This window comes from Microtus oregoni, unplaced genomic scaffold (assembly GCF_018167655.1).
Source record: "Microtus oregoni isolate MIOR12 unplaced genomic scaffold, Mior012 000023F_ref0000262, whole genome shotgun sequence".
NCBI lineage: Eukaryota > Metazoa > Chordata > Mammalia > Rodentia > Cricetidae > Microtus > Microtus oregoni.
Genome location: NW_024543082.1, coordinates 2,884,731 through 2,906,616, shown reverse-complemented (window position 1 = coordinate 2,906,616; position 21,886 = coordinate 2,884,731). Strand labels below are relative to the sequence as shown.

At 41.1% G+C, this 21,886-nt stretch overlaps 1 protein-coding gene across 7 annotated transcripts in view; it reads right to left on the bottom strand.

The window, feature by feature from the left end:
* Positions 1-21,886, bottom strand: part of Znf148 (zinc finger protein 148) — a 120,000-nt gene that overhangs the window by 7,137 nt on the left and 90,977 nt on the right. The gene's annotated exons all lie outside the window — the stretch shown is intronic.

The window sequence follows — 21,886 nt, the reverse complement described above, 5'->3', positions numbered from 1 at the left end:
AAGTCTTCCATATACTAAAGGCTGAAAGCAGACACATTAATGAATGTCACTGATGCAATCTAATGGAATTCTTGGGTACAGATTTTTAAAAATATTGTATCACAATGGAGATTTCATTTATTCATTCATTCATGAGCCACATACCACGGCACACATAAGGCAGTCAAAAGATAACTTGTGGAAGTGGGTTTCCTCCTCCCGCCATGGAAGTCTCAGGGTGTGAACTTTCAGGTTCTCAATCAGTCTTGAGAGCAAGCACCAGCATGGGCTGAGATATCTGGCCAGCTGGGCACAGCTATTTTAGTCTTAGCTTCTTTCCTTTCTAATTTTTAATTTTAAATTACTACATTTACTTGGAGGTAGGCGCATGCATGCCGCGGAACATGTGAAGGTGAGAGGACAATTTGAGGGAACCCATTTTCTCCTCCCACCATGTGGGTCCTAGGGAATGAACTCAAGTCATAAGGGTTATGACTCTAATTCCTTTAAAAGCACTTGTGAGTCAATGAGATCTGGATCCTAGGAAAGCCCCTCTTAAAATCGAGTTTACTAATATGAACAGTACTGGGACAAAATTTCCCAAGTAAGGTTTGGGGAAACCATACTGCATAACACACATGTAGTCATGAGTTTCATGTCTAGAACTGCAGCTCTTTTTGCTTCTCTTTCTTAACTCAAAGCTGAGTTTCTGGTGTTGTCTGAGGAAAGAATTAAATTGAATGCTATCAACTGGACACACAACTGTTCTCATCACCCCTTTCTTTAATCCCTAAGGATTCCTTAGCTATAGGGAAACATTACTGTGAATTCAAATAGCTTGTGCTGATAAATGGGATGTCTGAGTGAACAGCAGAGTAACAGGGTCCTCTTGAATGCTTCCCAGAAAACTAATGCTCCCCATCACAATTCGACAAAATGTTACTGAATACTGTAAAATGGTCTCTTTCCCTATATCCACTACATATGTGTGTATAAGGTGTATCTTTCTTTCTTTCTTTCTTTTTTTTTTTTTTTTAATTTTCGAGACAGGGTTTCTCCATAGCTTTTTTGGTTCCTGTCCTGGAACTAACTCTTGTAGACCAGCTGGCCTCAAACTCACAGAGATCCGCCTGCCTCTGCCTCCCGAGTGCTGGGATTAAAGGCGTGTGCCACCACCGCCCGGCAAGGTATATCTTTCATTATGCTAATATAATATGCATTTGTAGTACTTTTCAGTTGCCTCTTGGTTTTCTTCTTGAGATAAGGTGTCACTATGCAGCCCATGCACCCTGCAGAACAAGACTGCAACCTGTGTCCTTCTGCCTGGTTTAGCTACTGTTCCTACATGCTCCATTAAAGAGTAGTAGTGCGGGTGCTCCTGATTTGGACACTTGGGCGTTTGTTACTGCTGAATGGAAGTGGAAGTAAAATGACTAACACATCTTCTCTATGAGAAATTAAAAAATTGAAGGAAACTTTTTTGAGACAACCTTTTTACTGCCTTTTCCTTGGAGGGCTTGAACCCCTCTGTTGGAAAAGGAAGCCAATCTAAATAGACTACTTAAATAATGTTAAGACTGACATAAAAATTTACATGAAATGCAGTAACTTTGTGATTATTTTAAAATTCAGGAAAGCATAGTGCTAAGAAAGACAACTTCATTATGTCTCACAAACACTGTTCCTATTGCCCAAGGACTCTGGGGTTTCTTAGTCCTGACTGTGGTGTTCCACCCTGGTCACATGACACTGCAGACCGTCAGCAGCCTACAGGAAAGGATGTAAGAATCTTGGAGCAGATGGGTGCTCCTGATGTAATGGCACTGGGACAAGGTGAAATCTTTTAAGAAACGGAGCCTAGTGTAAAGTGGTTACATAACCCTAACATTTTTTTGTTGCCCCTATAGCTACTTCTTTCAAGAGAACTAAGTGGTCGCTCTGCCCTCATGTTTCACCGTCTGATAACTCACACTCTGCCATGATGTGACATGGTTGGGGCCCTTACAGAGGCTGAGGTAACAAAGCTACAGAGCCTAGACTTTTAGCCTCCCAATGGCGAGATGACAGAACGTGCTTTCTCTATGAAGTACCCACCAGCCTGCGTTACTTCAGTTGGGCATTCTACTACAGTAGCTATTGGGTAGACCATATGTGTGAGTACTGCAAGGACCTAGGCCTAATGCACAATCATCTGACTTTGACAGTCTGAACCAATTCTTCCTCTTTAAACTTTATTGCAAACTAGGTTTAACCACCAAACTACCACAATGGATCTTTTTGATGCTGCAACCCAGCCCAGGATGGCATGAAACTTGCTATTTAGGCCCATGCTGGTCTCAAATTCACCATCCCGCCTCAGTCTTCCAAATGCCAGGATTGTGGCAGGTGCCACACCAGGCTCAGACCACTATTGGGAATCACCGAAAAGTTGCTGATTCAAAGAACTCTCTCTAAATTACCTCACGGATCCTTAGTGTCATTCAGCTAGGTGACACTGTTCCTCCTGAATGGAACTGCACTTCACCCTGGCTTTGAGGACACCCAGCCCTCAGTTCCTCTTAACTGCTCCTTCTGAATGCAAAGCTTTAGTTCTAGAAGACCATCCCTGAGCCAGCTGCCTTTCTCATTCTACGTTCTTTTCTTTGGCAAGAAGGAAGACAGCTCATCTATGATCATGGCTTTAATTATGCTGAACTCTGAGCTCCAGATACACACTGCCAATCTGTCTATTCAACATATCTACTTCTTTCTTTTTCACTTTAGACCTCTTTTATTTATTTTATGTGTATGAGTACTTGCCTGCATGCGCATATGTCTATCACATGTGAGCCTGGTGCTGGAGGAGGCCATGGGTAGGTGTTGGATGCCCTGGAACTAGAGTTATAGGTGGCTGGGAGACATCATGTGTATGTTAGAAACTAAACCTGGCTCCTCTGCAAGAGCAGACAATGCCCTCTAAACATGAAGCCATCTCTCCACACCTGGCATTTCTCAAAATTAAGCATCTCAAATACATCACATCTCACACTAAACCTAAGATCTTCAACCACAGCTTAGATTACAATGGTGTTACTGCTCACTGAGCTACGTAAGCCGAGCCTGCACAACTTGACTCTGTCTTTCTGTATTTGCCCAATTAACAGAGCCTACAGATTCTTCTTAGTTTCCCACTGTTATCACCCAAGTTCAAGACATTTCCTGACCTAGAAAGTGATATAACGCCCTTCTAACTAGTTGTGTTGGTTACCGTTTCCCTGCTGAACAAATCTCTGAAATAAATAAAGATTCTTTTGGCTCACACTTTCACAGGTTCCAGCCCATGGCTGGCTCCACTGTTTTGTGTGTGTGTTGAGGTAGAAAACTGAAGGCAGTGGTGGTAGCCATGGCAAATTCATAAAGGTACATGCCATATGTACCTTTAGTTTTTATTATCAACTTGATACACCTAGAAAACCTTACTGAAGAACTGCGCCCATAGCTGGCCTGTGGTCATGTCTGTGAATGATTGATTGTCTTGACTGACATTGATGTGGGAGGGCCCAGTCTACTGTGGGGACATCATCATACACACACGGGTCTGGGTAGTGTAAGAAAGCAAGCTGAGCATGGGAGAGTTGAGTGAGAGAGAGGGTAAGCAGTATTCCTCCATGGATTCTGCTTCATTTTCTACCCTGAATTCCCTACATGATGGATTGAGATCAGGCAGTGTCAACCAATAAAACCCTTTCCTCTTCTCAGATGCTTCCGGCCAGAGCATTTTATCACCACCAGAAAAGCAAACAAGACCACATAAACCCGACAGGCCGAGTTCAATCCCTAGGACCCAGAGTGAGATCAGAGAACTGACTGTAGGTCGTATCCTCTGACTTCCACATAGGCTCCATGGCACATCCATGCCCAAACTCATGTTCACATCATACACGCACATGCACACACAACACTGGTGATGAATTAAGCACTTTTAAGAACAAGGAACTGGTGAACAGAGCTGTTCTTCTCATGGTGTCCAGGAAGCAGAGAAAATAGGAAGGAACAGGAGAAAGTGTAGCCTTCCCCGATCCCTTTCTCTCAACTAGGCCTTTATTTTTTTACTATCTCCCAATGTCATCGTATTATAAATCCAAAGGATAATCCATTGAATACGCCAGAGCCCTCATAACTGAATCAGCTCTCAGTGGACTCCAATCACTTGCTGAGGGCCAAGCCTTCTGGAAAACATTTCATTCTGTAACCCTAAGCCAGTGGTCCTGCCAGGACACATGTTCCTCTCCAATTCCACAGCACAGCAAGAGACTGTTGACAGAAGTAAAATTGGCCACTTTAAGTCTGTCACTGTCCTCCTCCCGCCCTCCCTCCCTCCCTCCCTCTCTCTGTTGTTTGAGACAGACAGGGTTTCACTGTATAGCCCTGGCTATCCTAGAATTCACTGTAGACCAGGCTGGCCTCAAATTTGACTTCTCAGCTCTAATCTTTCTTCAATTCCAAGCTGCTATATGTATTTTCCAACAAAACTCCTCCAAATTAGTTCTTGTTTTAATGAGTGGAAAGTATTTAATAGTCATGAAAATTCATTTATTATTAACTACATTGTAAGCAAAACTTTTAAATAATAAATTATGAAAAACCTAGGTTCAACCTAGGTCCAATATATTTATGACCTAGGCACAGTGGAAGAAGCCGAGAATCCCAATACTTGGGAAGTGGAAGCAGGCTCAAGGGCACCTTTGGCTACACGATGGGTTCAAGACAGTTCAAGACAAATCTGAGCTGTAGGAGATCCTGCTGGATCCACCCCACAAAAGGAAGAAGAAGAAGAAATCACACCTCTGACAAAGATCAGTTGGTCTTAGTAAAATATTCTTGATGAGTGAAGTTTATACTGCACAACTTTAACCTTTTGGAGACAGGGTCTCCCTCTGTAACCCAGGTTGGCTCAACCTCATGGCAATCCACCTGTCTTAGTTGTAAGTGCTGGAATTACAGGCATGAGGCACCATATTTCGTGTAACTTATTGGTTAAAGAGACTTAAAAAGAGTAGACACTAAAATGTATTAGGAAAATAAATTATTATGCCAAAAGATCATGCAGTATTAAGAGAAGCAACATAAAATAGTTCTTGAGTATAGGTTCTACAGCCAAGAGCTAGGTTTAGTCTCAGTATTTAACTAAGAAACTATAGATGTTAAATAAACCTCGAGAGCTGATATTCTCATCTGTAAATTGGAACATTCGAGTGTATCTCAGAACCAAACATTAAGTGGACAACTTATGAAAATTAGTCATTTGAGAATGAAATTTAGCACAATGCAGTAATTAAAAACTGTTAGCTATTAACAATAAAATGAAGAGGCTGGTAGTCAATTAATGTTATTACATCTAGAAACTGATTATAGTCATAATCCAGCAACTGGGCCATAGAGACCAAATGAAAATATCCTTAAACTGAAGCTGGGCAAAGATAAAATAAGAATTACTGAACACATGGATTAGTAACTGCACCCTAGTAATTCTGCTTCTGACTTTTGAGAGCACCAAGACTGATCTTTAATAGAGTCCTTTCAGGAGGTTTGAAAAAGACATTTATCAGACTAAGAGCCCATGCACTGCCCAGGAAACTACAATCTAATGAAAATCGTCTGAGACAAATTACAAATCATTAAGTAGAAATCAGCTTATTAAATAAAAACTAGACATGGCGCAGTAACATGAAAACATGTCAGTGTCAGTTTAAGTGAACCATGGAAAGAGTGGTGGGGCATGCCTTTAATCCTAGCACTGGGGGCAGGGGTGGGGCAGAGTTTGAGGCCAGCCTGGACTACAGGGTGAATTCCAGGATAGCCAGCGCTACATAGAGAAATCCCGTCTCAAACAAATCTCTTATTTGTAGTTGAAGTTTTGTGAGGTGAAATTAACTGTTACTGAATTCTAACTTCTTTTGGTTTTTCATTTTCTCTCTCTCCTCCCCGCCTCTCTCCCCCCTTACCCCCTTTGTCTCTCTCTCTCACTCTTTCTTTCTTTGGTTTTTCGAGAGAGGGTTTCTCTGTAGCCTTGGAGCCTATCCCGGAACTAGCTCTTGTAGACCAGGCTGGCTGTGGACTCACAGAGATCTACCTGTCTCTGCCTCCTGAGTGCTGGGATTAAGGCATGCGCCACCACCACCTGGCTCCTTCTTTATGGACTCTCACATACCAAATATTCCTCTTGATCACAGGGCTTTGCTTTGGTACAGCCTGATTCTATTTTGCACTATTTAAGCTATTTACACTTAGGGCACTTCTCAATTATTCTGGTTTAAACATCTGCTTGCTATCTGGCCATCTGGTCTCTGTCCCTTTTGCTCCTCTCTACTGCTATAGGGGCAGCTCCGGGAGTCTCAGCACCTCGAACCCACAATTCTGAAATTTGAAATGCTCCAGAACCCAAAACTTTCTGAGTGCCAAAATGAAACAAGAAGCCAATTCTACACTTAGCCTCCCAATGTATGTTACAATATAGCACTGGCATATTAAGGCTTTTATCACATTACTTTTAGGCTACGCCTGTAACGGCAATGAATTTCATATTTCACTTGGTCCAACCCCAAAGCATCTTAGGCAAAACCAAGTATTACAAAATCTAAACCATTTCAATTTTAAACATTTTGGGTAAAGGTGCCCTTTACCCTAAAAAAAATTTAGGGTAAAGTGTATGCAAACTGTATCTCCTAATTTTTTCTTCTGTCCTATTTGATTAGACTAACTATAATTTGCTTTATTATTCTTTTTCTTTCGTTTTTTTTTTTTTTTTGGTGTTTGTTTTTCTGAGACAGGCTCTATGTAGTACTGGTTGTCCTGGAACTTAACTCTGTAGCCCAGACTAGCCTCATACTTGCCTCTACTACTTCATGCAAATTACTATCACTTCCATGGCAGCGCTAGGAGCTCAGAATATGGGTTCCATTTACTTGACTCTTTTGCAACAGCTATAAACTTCAATGCTAAAAATAATTTACGCCTGTAAGACGCTGTCATTCTGAAGAGCTACTTTGCTTACCTGTAGCCACATATTTAATGCCTGTCACTCTTCCATGTTTTCTTTTCTTTAATTATTCTGTGTATGATGTATGTATATAAGGTACACATGTATCCCAGTGTGCAGGTGGAGGTCATAGGAAACTTTAGGGAGTTGTTTTTCTCTTTGCACCATGTAGGGTCAGGATTTTTCTTGTTTCTGCTGGGCTATGTACCCCAGGCCAGCAGCCCCATGAACTTTGGGCACATCTCCTGCCTCACTATACAAGCGCTGGGATTACAGATGCATGTCACCACATCTGGCCATTTTACACAGGTTCTAGGGATGACTGACACTCGGGACATCAGTGTTGCACTGCAAGAACTTCTACTGCTAAACCATGCTGCTGATCCCGTTTCCTGGTTTTCATATGGGGTCATTTATCTTCTACATAAGAAAATGCTTATAGTTCGTATATCATGGGACCACAGATAACAAAGGTACTTAGTTCCTGTTCATCTGAATACTTTTCTACTCTATCCACACTTTAATGGGCAGTTCCTTGGGTACAGAATTCTACATTGATTTTCAAAACTGTGAAGTTGTCATATAAAATTGAATGACTTTATTATATCTGCTGAAAAAAATGAGCTAGGGCTGGTGATATAGCTCAGCGGGCAGAATACCTAGCACACAGAAGGCGGTGGGTTTGATCCCCAATACCATATAAACAGAGTGTTGCTATATGTGTGTATAATCTCAGCAATGGGGAGGCAAGACAGGAGGATCAGAAATTTCAGATTATTTTCAACTACAAAGAGAGTTCAAGGTCAGGGTAGGACACCTGCAATCCTATCTAAAAACAAAAGTGGAAGTTTACAGCCACAGGTTAGTGCTGCTCTTAGACCCTGGTCAGAGACGCTCTGTCTGCAGTGACAAATGAATGTGAAGACCTGCAGACTGGCCAATGTGCTGACAGTGAGTGACTACTGAGTCCTTCCCTAAACAGGACATCTCTATCACCCCTCCAAAGCCCAGACACTGTAAGAACCAGAAGATGCAGGCATCAGTGCTATGCATTGCTTTCCTGCACAATATGGCTATAGTAGTGGCTACTGCTCCAGACTTCCACAAAACTGGACCCGTCAGCATTTGGTTATGAATGGGGGAGAGCTCCTAAGGCCTCACCATGCTCTGAGAAAAGGGGAGGTGATGTGTGATTCCCCTCTGTATGCTGTGAATAAGTTTTATTACTATTGGTTAATAAAGAAGCTGCTTTGGTTAATGGCAGGGCAGAATATAGCAAGGCGGGAAATCCAAGAGATAGAGGAGGAAAGAAGGTGGAGTCAGAGGGACGCCATGTAGCCACCCAAGAAGCATGAGGCAACAAACCATGAGCCTCATGGTAAAATATAACAGAAATGTGTTAATTTAAAATATAAGAGTTAGTTAATAAAAAGCCTGAGCTAAAAGGCCAAAGAGTATGTAATTAATATTAAGCCTCAGTAATTATTTTATAAGTGGCTGCAGTAGCTAGTGAGCAGGACCAGGTGGGTGGAGAGAAACCAGTTCAGGGGACCAGCAGAATGGAAAATATTTGTAGCTACAGCCCTTAATAGTTATGTGCGGGAGGACTCCATTCCCAATGGTGTAATCACGGCTAAGCTGTCCTTGCTCAAGTAAATATCCCTCCACTGGTGCTCATCTGTTTTTCCCTTTTCCCTGCTATTTTCCTCTCAGTAACTTCAGATTTGCTAATCTCTTTTATGGTCGCTACTTCTCCATTAAGCTGGTATGTTATATCACTTATTATACTGTTCAATTCTAGAACTTCCATGTTCTTTTTTCATGGGATACAATTCTCTGGTAAAATTCATTTTTCATCTATTTTCCAAAATACATTAGTGATAGTTTACATTTTATCTTTCTGATAACCTTAAAAAGAACAGATCTATATCCAGGCTCTTATTTCCTCCTATAAACAACAGGCTGTATAATCTCTGATTGAGAAACATGGACCAGGTATTAGGCACACGCCTGTCATTCCAGCAATCAAGGCAGGAGGACCACAAATTCAATGCTATCCTAGGATATACAGAAAGTCTGAGACCAGCCTGGGGACACTCTGTGCAGTGGTTTGAGAAATACTAGGCTCAAGTGTTAGAACACTTGGTTCTAGTGATGTTGATGATGTTGTTTGGGGAGCTTATGAAATCTTTAGGCGGTATGGCCTTGACGGAAGTACATCACTTGGGGTGGGTTTTGAGAGTTTATTCAGCGATCTCCAACCTTCCTAATGCTGCACCTCACGATGTGGTGACCCCAGCCGTAAAATATTTCATTGCCACTTCCTAACTCTAACTTTGCTACTGCTATAAATAGTATAAGTAACAGATATGCAGGATATCTGGCATGTGATCCCCCTTATGGGGGTCGCAACCTACATGTTGAGAACCACTACCCTAGGCACTTAAGTATGTTCTTACTCAGATGCTGAGCAACACATGGCATACTGTTTCTCTCTCTCTCCCTAACCTCCATCTCTCTTACAAGTAAGAGCCTTGCTATACTGTACAGTCTGGCTTCAAACTCTCAACCTCTGGAGTGCTGGAATTAAAACTGTGTGCCACCAAACCAAGCTTCACACTTCATTTTTCTATCAGCCAAGCTATATACTAAGTATATACACTAGTACAAGGCCCTAAGCTTATTAACACTAAATAATTTATAACTGTAATTTTGCTACTGTTATGAATCGTAATGTAAATATCTGATGTGCAGGATATGATATGCCAACAACCACAGGATGAGAACCTCTAGTTTATAGCTTCAGACACTTTCAGTTCACTTTCTGTTTCCTCGTCTGGCTGCCTGCTGCTATGCCTCCACTCTTACTATGAACTCTCTCTCAGGAACCATGAGCATCTTCCATAAGTTTCTTTTAGTCATGGTATTTCATTCCAGTAACAAAAACTAGTGCACCTCCTCTCAAAAAAACCAAACAAAAAGACCACACACCCCAAAAGAGTGCTGCAACATCTATGCAAGGAGTCTTTCTCCTTCAAAGCACATAAAAGAGAGTGAGTCAGTTTAAATTTAGACTACATTATTACAAGTCCAAGATTATAGTTTTCCAAAGTGCTTCATTCCTTGCTACTTCTATATTACTCTCATTTTTTCTTTTAAACTTTCAGACATGCAAAGCTTACCGTGGCTGATAAATTATCACACAGCTGTATTAGTATGTACCCACCTCGTTTTGCATATGCACACACAGCTATTGCACAGGGCAGCTGGTTCTCTCTTCAACTGTATAGGCCAGGTATCAGCAAGCTCTTTTACACACTAAGCCATCTAACTAGACAGACCCTCGTTTGTTTCTATTCTTATTCTTAGATTCTGTCTCCTCTATAGCCTGCACCTTGTCTCCCTCTTTTCCACTCTATAGTCTCTGGCCAGTGATTAGCAAGCCACTTTAGCCAGGCAGTGGTGGTGCACACCTTTAATCCCAGCACTTGGGAGGCAGAGGCAGGCGGAGCTCTGAGTTCAGGGCCAGCCTGGTCTACAGAGCAAGTTCCAGAACAGTGAGGGCTACATAGTGTACCCTGTCTGAGGGAGGGAGCGAGAGAGAAAGGACTTTAGAGTTTTTATCTTATTGTTCTTTTGCTTACATATTAATGGCTTCCAAGTTTTTAAGTGTGTTTTTGTGTGTGTATGTCTCTGCATGTGTATGAATCTCTATGACTTTTCTATTTTTCCCCATTTGTTTCATTTTAATTTGCCTGTTTGTTTTCAAGAGACAAAAAGGTCAGGCATGATGGTATACAACTTTAATCCCAGCACAGGGCAGACAGAGAAAGGCAGATCTCTGTGAGTTTGAGGTCAGCCTGCTCTACATAAAGACTCTGTCTCAAAAGGAGGGTGAGTTAAATAGGTGGTGAAGGAAGGGAAGATCGGAGAAATGGGGGAGGGAAAACTGTGATCAGCATACACTATACGGAAAAAAAAAACTATTTTAGTGATTTATAACCGTATTTGGAAACAGAAAGCTCAACAGTATTAAAATAGCACACCTACAACTTGACAGAACTGTTTCTACCGGAGCAAGTGTTCATGACTTGCTACTGACTTTCAGATTAGTCAACATGAACGCAGCTCTTTAACTGAGATTACAATGTAATTTCACACACAATTTGGTAACTTATAAGTATAGCATAAATCTTTCTATACAATTACAAAATGGTCATATTCAAACTTTTCAATGACAATTTTCAATTCAATTGGTTTCTGTTTTGTATTTATTTATTCACATATTGTTTTAGATGGAGTCTCGCACTGTGGCTCTGGCTAAAATATGACGTGCAGGCCACACAAACCTCAAACTTGCAGCGATTCTCCAGTTTCAGCCTCTGAAATGCTGAGATTTCAGAAATGTGCCACCATGTCTTGCCAATTTAAATTCTTTTCAACTCTTCAGCTGGATTTCAATAAATAAATAGATAAATAAATATTAACCAGATTTCTTGAAAATATATGCTATTTAAAATGTGAGTAGTTTTTTGTTTGTCTGTTTGTTTGTTTCCCAAGACAGGGTTTCTCTGCAGCTTTGGAGCCTGTCCTGGAACTAGCTTTTGTAGACTAGGCTGGACTCGAACTCAGAGGTCCGCCTGCCTCTGCCTCCCAAGTGCTAGGATTAAAGGCATGTGCTGCCACCACCCAGCTTAAATGTAAGTTTGTATTACATACTATACATAAAATAATATAAGGAGCTTTTATTTGTTTTGCAGAGGGAGATACACTTGGATTTCATTTATGTTCATTTGTGTAAGGCAGTTAAAGGGTCAAAACAGCACAGTGAAACACAGTGATGCATCCTGTGCTCTGCCTGGTTTATAGGGCTGGGCTTCTGGTACGGCTATGGGCTAATAACATGAAAGCCTAAGCTGGTGGTTTTGCCAGGTCAAGAAAAGGGCTGGCATGGGCCTGGTACTGGGCAGGCTGATTCACTGCTAGAGGTCCTGGGACATTCTGCCAAGTGTTCAGGGGATTTCAGCACTAAGGCCATGACTGTAAGGTAGACTACCCAAGAAGAGGCAGGCCCATCTGTCATCAGGCAGAGCAGCGAGACCTAGGAGGTGAGTCACAGTCTTCGTGGGGCAGTACACTTTGCAGAAGCTGCTGTTAGCTGCAGAGCCCAGGCAGTGCTAGTACAGTCTTTAGTGGTCATGAGCAAGCCACTGGAGAAGAGCAGTGCTGTACTTTGAGGCTAGTACACTTCAAAGGCCTCATACTCAGGCATGGGTGGTGGGGACAGAGACACTAAACCACCTAAATTACTGGTTTTTGAGATAAATAATAAAACTTACCTTTTCTTACATGTTCTAATTGTAATAGGAAGAAAAACAAAATCTAGTGTCTATCAGTTTAGACTAACATTTCTATATAGTTCAGAAAATATAGTAATGTAAATTCATTTTTTATATCACAGTAAGGAATACAAATGGTATTTGAATAAATATTAATGGTAAATGATGTTAATGTTACATTATCCAGGAAAAGATTGAATGAAGTCTTTCCCATCAATCTATGGCAAAAAAGGCACTAATTACATGACTGATCACCTCCAAACTTGACAGTAAGAAAATAATCCAATTTTCTTTAATGAGTGAGAGAATCAAACATGTCACTCTTACTACATCAGTGCAGGTAAGAACACAAAAAGATGTTCAACCTTTTAGGTCCTTAGGAAAATTCAAATAAAGAGCACGGGCTGCTGTTGTGTAGAACCTGAGTCTGAGTCCCAGAACCTCCAAAGTGGTTCACAACCACAATCTCAAGGGATCCAGTGCTCTATTCCGGCCTCCACTCGAACCAGGTGAGCATCACATGAAACACTGATATATTTGCAAGCAAAACACCCATACACAGAAAAACTTAATTTTTAAATTAAAATACCACAATAATACAAAATACAAACTTACTAGAATGGCCAAAACACACAGGACAATGCTAAGGAGGCAGATCAGCTGGTGACGGTGGTACACACCTGTAATCTTAGCTCAGCCAGCTCGGGCTACACAGTGAGACCCTATCTCAAAACCAAATAAGCAAAGCAGAACAAATCAAAAACTCATCAGTTACCATAAAAATGCAAAATGGCAATTATTTTCAAATAGTTTACTAGTTTCTTATAAGATCAAATGTCCTTCTGCTGTATAGACCAGTTATTCCACTACAAGGTATTTTTCAAAAATCAAACACATGTTCACCAAAAAAGCTTTATGTAAATTTCTAAAATATTTACTTTATTTCATGTGCATGAATGCATGTTTACATGTTTACCTATGTACCATGCGCCTACCTGATACTTCTGGAAGTCAAAAAGGGGCATCAGATCTGAAACTGGTGTTACAGATGGTTGTGAGCCACCATGTGGGTGCTGAGAACTGAATCTGGGTCCTCTGCAAGAGCAACAAGTGCTCCTAACCACCGAGCCATCTCTCCAGCTAGAGTTGAAAACAACTCTAAATATGCCTCAACAAGTGCTTATATCCATAAAATGGAAAGCAACAAAAAGGAACAAATTACTGATCATCAAAAACACAAAATAGTCTCAAATTTACTATGCTAAGAAAAGTCAGATTTAGGGCTACACACCATACATTTCCATTTAAGTAATATTCTGGAAGAGGTAAATCCAACAAGACAGAAAATGTACCACCATCAAATATGATAGAAGAATTTGACAGAACTTCTCCATCAATATACAGTATGTTTACAAAGATCGATGTGTTCTTCAAAAGATGGACAATTAACACTAAAAGTAGCAACATTGTCTGATATGCAAATCTTGTTAAGCTTGAGCTCAACATATATTCTCCCCTAAAATTAAAATAGCTCTCTATTGGCTAGGTGGTGACACACACCTTTGACTCCAACACTCAGGAGGCAAAGGCAGGAGAATCTCAGAGTTCAAGGCCAGCCTGGTCTACAGATCAAGGTCCAAAAAAAAAGGGGTAAACAGAGAAACCCTGTCTCAAAAATCCAAATGAATAATAAAAAAGCTATGTATAACAATAACTAAGCTCCTTCTATCCATATCTATACAATCACTGAAAAGCCTCAGGTGATTTGTAAAACACAATAAATCTTCCCAAACTCTACTTCCTCATCACTTATGCTTCTTTCACTCACTACTTATTAGATGTCAATAAGTCACTGCCTCCACAGAACCTGTGACATAGAGATCCTATCTCCTTTTGCCACCCTGATTTTGCAAACTTTTATGATCTTTACCTACTCTCAATTGTTATCATTCAAAAGAAGCTCATCTTCCAACAAAAGAATTCCAGCATACGGATGAAAACACGCAGTGTTAGGAATTTATCTCAATGTCTAAATAACCCAACCTCTATTATACAGTAAGTAGGCAATCAACCAAGAGTGTGGAAGCAGAAATGCTGGGGTTTTATAGAAAGAAGAAAGTTTGAAAGCCTATTTAAGAGAAAAAGCCAATAACCCTTTCCTTTAAAAGAAATATGTACAGCTAGACATGTAGCACCAGCCTTGAATCTCAGCACCTGGGAGGCAGAGGCAGGCAAATCTCTGTTGAGATTGAATGAGTTCCATGATAGTTAGATCTAGATAGTAAAACCCTGTCTCAATACAATACAATACAAGTTTCGATGTATTTAAAAAAAAAATAAAACCACATTATAAATATGGCTTTGAAGGGTCATACACTCTCTGTCCCAACTACCCAGCTCTGTTGCATGCTACGTAGTGAAGAAGTAGACACAGACAACACATAACATAAGCACAGCTCTATTTGTTACAGTAACAGATGGTGAGATCGTCACTGATGAATACAGATCCGTTCCAGACGAGTGAACCACAAAAAACATTCATAGTGGGCATTCAGACCTCAGTGTTAAATCCTCACTCCTGGGGCCACTGAGATGGCTGAGTAGACAAAGATGCTTGCTGCCAAGCCTGACAACCTGAATCTGACACTCATGATAGAAAGAACCCACTCACAGAAGTTGTCCTCCACACGAGTTGTAGCACGCACATACTGCTCTTGTCCTCTTACAAAATAAATAAAAACACAAAAACAAAATACCAGTAAAGTAAATCTACTCTAATTTGGCATAGTTTTTTTATTCCAAGTCAAATGAAGAGAAATACATGATTATATTTAACTAAAATTAAAGTTCAGTCAAATAAGTACTATGAACAAGAGAGGTGGTAGTGGGAGAGAGACTAAGAAGAAAGCTCTTAGTAGCAGAGCACAGGGTCATCAGTTCAATCCCTGAGACCCTAGACACACAATAGAAAGTCTTAGAAAGACAAGAACTGGCTGTTCTTCCAGAGGACCCACCCAGGTTCAATTCACAGCACCCACATATGGGCTCATAACCATCTATTACTCCAGTTCCAGATAATCTGGTGCCCTCTTTTGGCCTCCTCAGTAACCAGGCCTGCAAGTAATAAAAAGATATATATGCAGGCAAAAATACTAATATACATAAAAAGATAATAAAAACATTTTAAAAGGGCAATGGACACGGATACAAGCAAGGGAGTAGCTCTGATAAATGACAGAATTTAGATGAAGACAGTGAAGATTTATGAAAAATGATGAGAGAGGGCTATAATTAGCTTCAGCTGTCAATCTGACACTTGGGAAAAGGGGACCGCTTCCAGATTGGCCTGTGGTGCATTTCCTTAATTGCTAATTGGTATGGAAGGACTAAGTCCACTATGGGTAGTGCCAAACCTTGGCAGTGCTCTTTAAGAAAGGCATCTGAGCAGTCAGGAGAAGCAAGTAAAGCAGATTTCAGCCATGGCCTAAGCTTCAGATCCTGTTGCCGGGAGCTTCCCCTCAGTCACAGCACCTTACCTATAAAACAGGCTATTTGCCTTCTGGGTTGTCCAAGTGTCTAATCCCAGCAATAGAACAGCAAACTGGAACACAGATGGTTACTAGAGAGTCAGGTACTGCTGTAAAGGGCCTGACCGTGATGTTTCCTGGGATGACAGTGGAAGCACTTGGAACTCAGGAGAGGAAAAGCCATTGAGGACTCAGAACTCTGTGGGCTGTTCTGTGGGAGCTCAGAAGACTTGTAAGAGGCAGACAAAGAAGGCTTGGCTTTTGCCCTTTAGAAGGAAGCAAAAGTTATCAGGTCATTTGTTTAATTTTGAATAACGAACCTAGTTTCTAGTCAGGGGGCTGAAGAATCAGAAGAGAGCAGCACCACTAAAGTGAAGCCTGTGCCTCACTGCGACAGTGATGGAGGTCAGTTGTAGCCAGCTGTGAGTAACAGGAGAGAAGCAGCACTGCACCAAAGTCTTCTGGGGAAGTATTCCTCGAGGCTGAATACAGAAGCTCTAGTCCAGATGGGCCACACGGGACCAAAGCAGATATCACGTGCATTTTGGTTCTGACTGCATGAAAGTCACAGTATTGAAGGGTCCCTGGAGAAGCTGCAGCTTGGTCAGAAGAAAAGCCAAGATGTCACTGGTGAAAGTGCAGCCTCAGTAAATGGCAGACCCATGGGATAACCGAGTACAACAGCAGCAGGACTGGAGCCCACTTAACAAGCTATGTATGCTGAAGACGGCATAACCACAGAGGTGGGACTATTCAGTCCCTCTGGGGTCGAGAAGACCATGAATAAGTCCCAAATGTCAGACACCATTTACATTTGGATTTTGGTTTTGCTTTGATATGAATTTAACTGTGTCACAGTTCTTCCCTCCTAGAATAAGAAAATTTATCATAGAATATCACAGTTAGCTTCAGTTCTCCATGTGACAAATTCAAACAAGGGAACCTCAACGGAGGGACCGTATGCATCAGATAGGCTTGTGAGCATGTCCGTAGGGCATTTTATTAATCGCTAATTTATGCAGAAGGCCCAGTCCACTGTGGGTGGTTTCACTGCTGGACAGGTAGACAGAAGTTGTTTAAGGGAGAAGAATTAGGAAGCCAAGAGGAGCAAGCCAGTAAGCAACGTTTTTCCTCCATAGTCTCTGCTTCAGTTCCTGCCTTGAGTTTGTGCCTTGGCTTGATGGTAGACTGTAATTTATATGCTGAAAAAAAGCCCATTTCCTCACCCAAACTGCTTTTGGTCAGTGTTTTATCACAGCAACAAAACAGTTAGAAAAGAGGCAGTCACTGAATTGTAGGTCCCAGTAGAGAAAAGGACTCTTACAGCCCAAGTACTACAGTGTGGGCAAACATGATAGGACAGAGTGCCAGCAAGTGGGAACCACAGACAGTGGAGTTTAGCAACCCTCAGTGTAAGGAGGGACCATGAGTGCAACCAAATAAATGACGGGGGCCTGCCTGACGTAGGGGAGCACACCTTTAATGTCCCAAGATCTGTGAGGTAGAAGCAGGTGGATCTCCTGAGCTCAAATGCCAGCCTTGTCTACAGTTTCAGGCCAGCTGGAGGTACACAGTGAGATGCTGTCTCAATAAAACATATGAACGAATAAACGAACAAATGAATGAATGAATGTAGACAAGAATATCAACAAAGCAGAGGCCTAAGAACCGAGAGAGGAAGAAGAGAACTGAGATAGCATATTTTTCCCATAAAGACTGGAGAGTAAATAGATTAGATTTGCTGGTCCAAGGAGTAATCAAAGATACTGCATGCATAATGTCAAGACTGAGGACCTGAATTCAATTCCTATAATTCACATGGTGGAAGGAGAGAACCCACTTATGAGGGCTGCCCTCTAAACCTCCATGGTATACACACGCACGCACACACATGTATAAATAAATAAAAGTAAAAAAAAAAAACTCCCACTAAAGCTTTATCACTTCCAAAACATCAAAGCGCTATACAGTAGGAAAGTCAGGATCACAGCCAGTGATAGCTAAGTCACCAGAGCAAATAAATCTCATTGCTTTCATTTCTATAAGTGTTCCACAGGCAGTACTCACAGATAACACAATGAAAAGCCGAACTTTAAATAGTTCCCATTGCCCAAGTATACCAAACACTTTTCTATGCTCTGTGTAGATATTTTTCCCACTGTCAGTTATAACAAAACTTGGTATACTCACTTCAGGTTAGACCTGAAAATAATCTTAAAAGAAAAAAAAAAGCCTTAATGAGATTCAACTCAATACAGCATTCACTCACTTAAAGTATGTGACTGTATTTAAAAATATTCTTGCCTACGTTCCAGAGAGGCTGAGTCTTCAGACACTGAAGCTCAGCACTGACTTCTTGCAGAAAGACTACCAGCAACCCTGGCACAATGTAAGACTTGGTGTTTGCCTCCAGGTTCTGAGCACAGCTCCCAAAGTCTTTATGTGTTCCGGACTGGCTGTAATCATTCACCATCTTTTGTCCCCGAATTCTGACAGAGTGCCTGAAAGCTCTCCAACTTCCTCAACGATGGAAGTGGAAGAGTCTTTTGTTACTGAAGCAGAGCTCTTAAATCCCTGGGAATTTCCTGGGCCAGAAAAGCCTCTTTTGTTTTACTGAGTTGACTCTTGATGGGACCCTAGACAGCTTCAAGGTGAAGCTGTGCATCAAAAAAGATGAGGTCTTAACTAATCAGCCTTCGATTTTCATCATACTTTCCCTAACCTCTCTTGAGAAGCCCTTACATGCATAACACTCAGAGCGCCTCTAGTGATCAATGCACTGAGGAGAGTGTGTACTCCAACTCTGGACCCTTCCAGACTCACGCCACATCTTTCTGCTCATCCATATCCTTTACAGCAAAGTAGTGAATACAAGTAAAGGGCTTTTCTAACTTCTTTGAATTATAAAACTGAAGTATAGAGTCATGGGAGCCTTCAGTTTACTTAAAATTACATCTGAAAAGAGGGTGGTTTTGTTCAGGCCCTTTTGTGGAATTGCATTCCAGCTCAAGTACTGGCAGAACTGCATCCAATTATAGGGCTCCAATAGTGGCCTAGGAGTTAGAAAATTGGTTGTTGGAGGAGTATGGGTGTGAGGAACCATTTTTTTTTTGGTAGTGCTAGGTACTGACCCTAAGATCAAGCTTCTGCTAGACAAATACTGCACCACTACTAAGCTATATCCACAGCCCCATCCCACACATTTGGTATCTGAAGCATCGCTAGGTAGAAACAGATGATAATAACTGGTGTCATCTACTGACTTATCAAGAGCTAAGGAAAACCATTAACTCCTTGGCTGTTTTCACTGTTAGTGCTGGGGACCACGGTCAGGCCTTGCTCACTGCTAACTTTCCATGCTGGATTTCACAGGAAAATCAGTTTAAAAGATAAGCTTGCTGAAACGAGGTGGGTGGGGGTTTGGAAATCACTGCCCTCCTAGGCTTAGACTTCACTTCCTTCGGATTAAACTGTTAATTCATGCATGTTGTTCTTCCCTTTCAGTGCTGTTCATGTCCATTTCATTCACCTCTGAACAAGACTTTAAGTCAAAAGGGAATGAAAGCTAAACTCTCGCCAAAAATAAATACAAGGGCAAAACAAATAAGATATTTTCAAACACTCAAATGTGGGCTGAAATGGTGAAATTAAAGTATTTTTAGAAAATAAAAGAAACTTGGCAGAGATAATATGCAAAGATTGTCAAAGAATTCAGAACAGTAGGAATAACCTTACAGGAACTCTCATTTACTCAACGATGCTACGCTCTCTTCCTCACCAGGATTCTGTACAAATTAGACAATGTAAAATTTTTTGGTGAAAAAAAAATCAAATACATGAATTTTAAGGCAAAGTGTTATTATAAAAACTTCACTGACAAACAGGAAGTCTGTGTCAGCCAATCTAAACATCTACAAATCTATTTAGGTCATGAATGCTGATGACTTACTTAATCCAGGCTTTGACACAGTAAAACAACAGCTATGAGAAAGGTAACTTCATATATGGAAGTCTGAGAGGTCTCCAAACATCTGTGCTCAAGGGGGAGAAGCGCGTATCATACTGACACTGGTCTCTAGAGCTGCTGTTATAGTCAGAATCGTACTGACAGACACTGGTCTCTAGAGCTTCTGCTGTGGTCAGAAGTGACTACAAAACACGTGCTAATTATTAAATCTGAGAAATTTGCACAGCTTTTTTTTTTCTGGAAATGGGGGCTTTCAATACCACTCAAACATGGCAAAGATCTAAGCTCCCAGAAATATCACTTTCCTTTCCTGTTTTGCTATAATGACCTGTGGTTTCTACGCCTTTTCTAATTTTCAAACTGAGGCAATATTACACCTCTGAGGTTTAGCAACGTTGTCTTATTGTTTTGAAAGAAATATTTCTGTGTGTCTAAAGATAAATATGGTTAACTCATTTCCAACTATCCGAATAAATTACAAGGAAAATCTTAAATATTAAAATCTCATGTTAGTTACAAACAACAAAATACCCCCTATAGCATCATAATTTCCACTGGTCTTCTAACATAGTAATTCAATGCTCCATGCTTTATAACACAGAAGAAAACCAATATGTAATAATCTAACATCAAGATTAGCCAATATAACTCTAAAATCAATCTTTCTTATCTTCTCTCCTCTACCCACTAATCATTTACACCCTTTCTCCATCCTGACTGCCTCCATTCACTCCATCCTGGATACAATCTGCTCCACAGACTTCATTTTAGGCAAGCACACCCAATTACCCATAGGCTATAAGCCAGATGCAAGAGTGCCAGTGTTCTTGAATGAACAAAAATAAGCCTTTATTGTTAGAAGCAAAAGTTGCCAATTCAAATTTTCCTTTGAGCTTGATGTACCCTTTCAATAACAACTGGTTAACAGCATGAACTCAGAAGAGCTGGCTGATGTCATTAACCAGCTGCATATATTAGAGCAAATGACTAACATTGTCTTAAAACTTAGGTTCCTTTATTTGTAAAACAGGAATACCCTTTGTTACCGAGGACTGCTTTGAGGATAGGATGAGATAATGTCCCCAATACAGCAACTGTGGGCTACTGGATTCATTTTCCTATACCCCATAAAACCGGGTTTACTAGCAGGTTTCCAAGACCAGGACTCTACAGGTGGAGGCAGGAAGATCTGAATTTTAAGGTCCTCATTGACTACATGGTACACATGAGGCCTCTATAGGCTACACGAGACACTTGGTTGGGGTGGGTGCTGCTTGGTGTAGGTTTGTGTGGGGGACGCCTGCTAGGTATTGATGTGAGATTTACCTCTGTAGGCTGTGATTACCATTAAGGAATAAAGAAATTGCTTTGGGCCTATTGATAGGGCAGAACTTAGGTAGGTGGGCAAAACTAAATGGAATGCTAGGAGGAAGAAGGAAGAGTGGGAAAGACGCCATGGAGCCTCCAGAGACTTTGCTGGTAGGTGATATACAGATTAATAGAAATGGGTCAAATTAGGATGTAAGAGTTAGCCAATAATAGCTACAGTTAATGGGCCAAGCAGTAATTTAATTAATTCAGTTTCTGTGTGATTATTTTGGTTCTGGGTAGCCAGGATGAATAAGCAAGCCTTCCTCCTACAAGGTACTGTTAGAACTGCAGGTGCACGTGGGCAGGACAGGCAGGTGAGGGGCTCAGACTACCAAGGGCATTGTTAGAAACTGTGTGCACATCCCAAGCTAAGCGACGGCTTACGTTCCTAAGCTGCTCCCTAGGCTTGGGCGTCGTACCTATTTCTCCCAAGCCACTGGTAAGTTCTGTTACTCTGTTTTTGTTACAGGGTCTCACACAGCCCAGCTACTTACCATGCTTGTTAATATGTCATCGTCAAGAAGTGGATCAACATTTTCCAATGTTTCTTAAATATTTTTGTTTTTGTTTATAAAGAGTATCTTCAGACTGGCCTTGAACTTACTGTAGAGTTAAGGAATTCCTGCTTCTGACTCCACCTCCCAAGTGATAGGATCAGAGGTGTGTCATCACATCTACTTACTGT